This window comes from Theobroma cacao, chromosome 10 (genome assembly GCF_000208745.1).
Source record: "Theobroma cacao cultivar B97-61/B2 chromosome 10, Criollo_cocoa_genome_V2, whole genome shotgun sequence".
In the NCBI taxonomy this organism is placed as follows: Eukaryota; Viridiplantae; Streptophyta; class Magnoliopsida; order Malvales; family Malvaceae; genus Theobroma; species Theobroma cacao.
This window is the reverse complement of record NC_030859.1, coordinates 19,422,559-19,425,843: the sequence shown is the minus strand read 5'-3', so window position 1 is coordinate 19,425,843 and position 3,285 is coordinate 19,422,559. Positions and strand designations below refer to the sequence as shown.

The 3,285-nt window shown below is 32.1% G+C and overlaps 1 long non-coding RNA gene across 1 annotated transcript; it reads left to right on the top strand.

Moving 5' to 3' along the window:
- LOC108663818 lies at nt 1,131–2,979 on the top strand. The gene is made up of 2 exons (XR_001929919.1): nt 1,131–1,361; nt 2,522–2,979. It is a non-coding gene; the product is annotated as an uncharacterized LOC108663818 (long non-coding RNA).

Sequence of the window (3,285 nt, the reverse complement as noted above, 5' to 3'; positions counted from 1 at the left end):
ATACTTCATATATTTATTCATAAAAAATCTACTATTGTATAGTGTGCTAAATTTAAAGCTAGATTTATTGAATATCTTTAAGATAATGCAAGTGTGCAACCTCACATGTGCTCCTCTCAATTCTAATTCGTCATTTTCGAATTGGACAATTGAATATATTGAAGATAATGCAAGTGTGCAACCCCACGTTTACTCCTCTCAATTCTAATTTGTCATTTTCAAATTGGACAATTGAATATCTTTAAATCAACAAATTTGCTTGTCACAAAAAAAAATTATACTCTAGATTACCTCTAGTTAGTATTAACTTAGACTAAAATAAATTTCCATTTATCAAACATAAAAATAATTACAATTGAATACCTCTAAAATAATGGAAGTGTGCAACCCCGTGTGTGCTCTTCTCAGTTCTAATTCATCATTTTCGAATTAATGCATTAAAACAAAAGATATCTGTAACCAACTTGTTGGAAATTTCTTGGTTGAACCGATTGCTAGGTACCTAAGCTACTACAGTCTACAACAATTAAAAATGTCAAACTCCCACATCCAATTTCATTAAGGTGTCTTCTTCGTAACTATCAATTTCTTTTATACGTTTGGAAGGAATTCCTAATGATCTATTTCTAAAATCATGTAGGGGGGATTTCTTTTCATGTTTTGAAGTACTCTTAAACTAAAGCTAGAAAGCAAAATCATGATTGATTATAAATGAAAAACTAATTGAAGTATAACATCAATTATGACATAAGTAATCTATATATAAGTAGAATTATGTGTTTCGCTATCTTAAAAAATTAATTTTTTCCTATAATACTTCATATAAGTTGTTTGCTTTTGTCTTAACGTACTTTCTCACTATTTTGTTTCTTAAAGTCATAAAAGTAACAATTAAACGAAGCCTAAATTATTATAAATAAGTGCTAATGATTGGTTTTAGTGAAAATTTATGACATGTGAGAATGTAGCTTGTATCCGAAAAGCTATCACATGTATAAGAAAACATTATAATGAAATTCACCGAAGAGACGAAAATGGATTTAATTTATTTGTTATGTTCTACATATGTGTCGTGTTTTTCTATACTATAGTTGATTATTATTTAAATATAAATGAGTTACTCAAAGTTAAAACGTTTTTGCATATTTTATATACACACATAAGTGAAGAGAATTTCCAACTTTCCCTATAAATTGCCAAGGTATTAAGGTAAATTTAGGTATCCTCACTTGATATCAAGAGAGACGAAAGCCTAGCTACGGTGTGTGACAATGAGCAAGAACTCGAATGTCCTCAGCTCATCTCCGCCAGAGAAGTTAAAACTTTAGCACGGGGGAGAAGGGCCTTCAGAAGCCGAAAAGGTACCCACCTCTATTCTGTTGTTTCTATATATATAGAGCTTTTGCAATGCTTTAACATAAAAGACATAAAAGCAAACAACAAGCAAACGTCAAAGTTATGTTTTCCAAGATTTAAGCAGGTGTTCATATTTTATGCTTTGTTTTTCGAACTGACGGAGCTCAAACTCATCCCCCTCACAAACGTTTGGAGAGATTTTTTTTTTTATTTCACTCAACCAATCAAGTATTTTCATTAAAATCAAAAGCAATTACAGCAACTGCAAGCAACAGATGAAGAGAACAATCTGTTGCAAAAAGAAGAAAACACAAAATGAAGGCATGGGACAGCACTTGCTAGCAAGAACTTAATAAGGCAATTGCAGGAAAGAGAACCAAGAGCTATAGTAATGACTTAAATATATGACACAGTATTAAGCAACACCATATCACAGCATATCATTGCAGCATCCACAAAATAGTAAGCATTGAAAAACTGAGTGTGAAGTGAACTCATCCACCCCTATAAACGTGAACACAACAAAGACTCATCCACTTCTTGTCACAGGTACTTTTGCAATCTCTACACATCCCCCTTTTTTTGGTTTTTTTTTTCTCTAGGTTTGCTAGAATATTTCATAATCCCAATCTGACAGTAAACTGAAGGAATGGCTTATCTTTCATATTCCTAGGTATGCTAATAGTGTTGTGTAGGGGTGAGTAAAATCAAATTAGACTAATTTCTCACCGAAATCAAATGAGATTTGGCTAAAACAGTTCGATCTAATTGATTTATTGGGTCAATTGCTCCAAAATGTTTAGTCCAATTGATTTTTTGGTCAGTTCTTGGTTTTAACATTTTTTGGACCAATCCACCCAAAATACAAAACTATGGTACTTTTGGAATCTCTACAGAGTTAAACACCTTGTAACTGGGTTTTTTCTCCAGATTTGCTAGAATTTGTGGGTGTGAGTAAATATTTTTAAGAGGCTATTGAGAGAGAGTGTCCAATCAATCTGAATTGGCTTGGCACATAAAAAAAAGATTTTATTTTACTTTAATTTTTCAACAATACAACAAATGTTTCAAATAGCGTATGGTGAAAATTAATCAATTAATTTAAATTGCTTTACATTTTCAGTTTGCTTAATTATTTTTTCTTTTTTTCGAATGATTTTCTCAGATGGATGAAATATTTGTTCAGACGTTGGAGCTGGAGGGTAAAGAAATGGGCATCTAAATCATAGAACAGTTACGAAAGTTGGCTGACAATATAGAGCAACGAAAAGAAACTATAAAGCAACCAGAAAAGACTTTGAAGCTCTTTAATCAAATGGTGGAATTTCTGATTCTTGCTGTAGAGATAATAACTTCAGTTGAAGAACCAGCAGAAAACAAAGCTCCCTCCAATGAAAGAAATGATAAGGGAAAAATTAATGCAGAAAAGAAAAAGAATAAGAAAGATGGTGCAAAGAAATAAACCTTTTTTCTCCAGCTGGCTGAATTAATAAGTTTAACCTTAGGGTTTTTGCTTTCAAGTGTTATGTTAAGCTTTTAATTTTCCTCTAGAATGTATCTGCGCATGGATGCATGTGCAACTGGTTTGATTAAAATGCAATAAAATGTTATATTTACTTTGAATGGCTTTACCAATCTACATAACCGGCAAGAGACTTGCATACAAGTTAAGACAATAAAAATGTTAGAATCATAATTTATCAAAGACGAAGAAGAGAATCATAATTTATCAAAGATGAAGCTCTATTACCATATTAGAAGAAGGTAGAATCTTGTATAATATAAAACTGTACGGATTTTGAAGATTTGAGTCCGACTCTCCATATCAGGAAGACCATACTCAACCTTACGGTCCAATCGTCAGGGACGTAAAAGTGCAGGGTCCAAGGTGTCTGGCCTGTTAGTTGCCATCAGAACTTTGATGTTTCC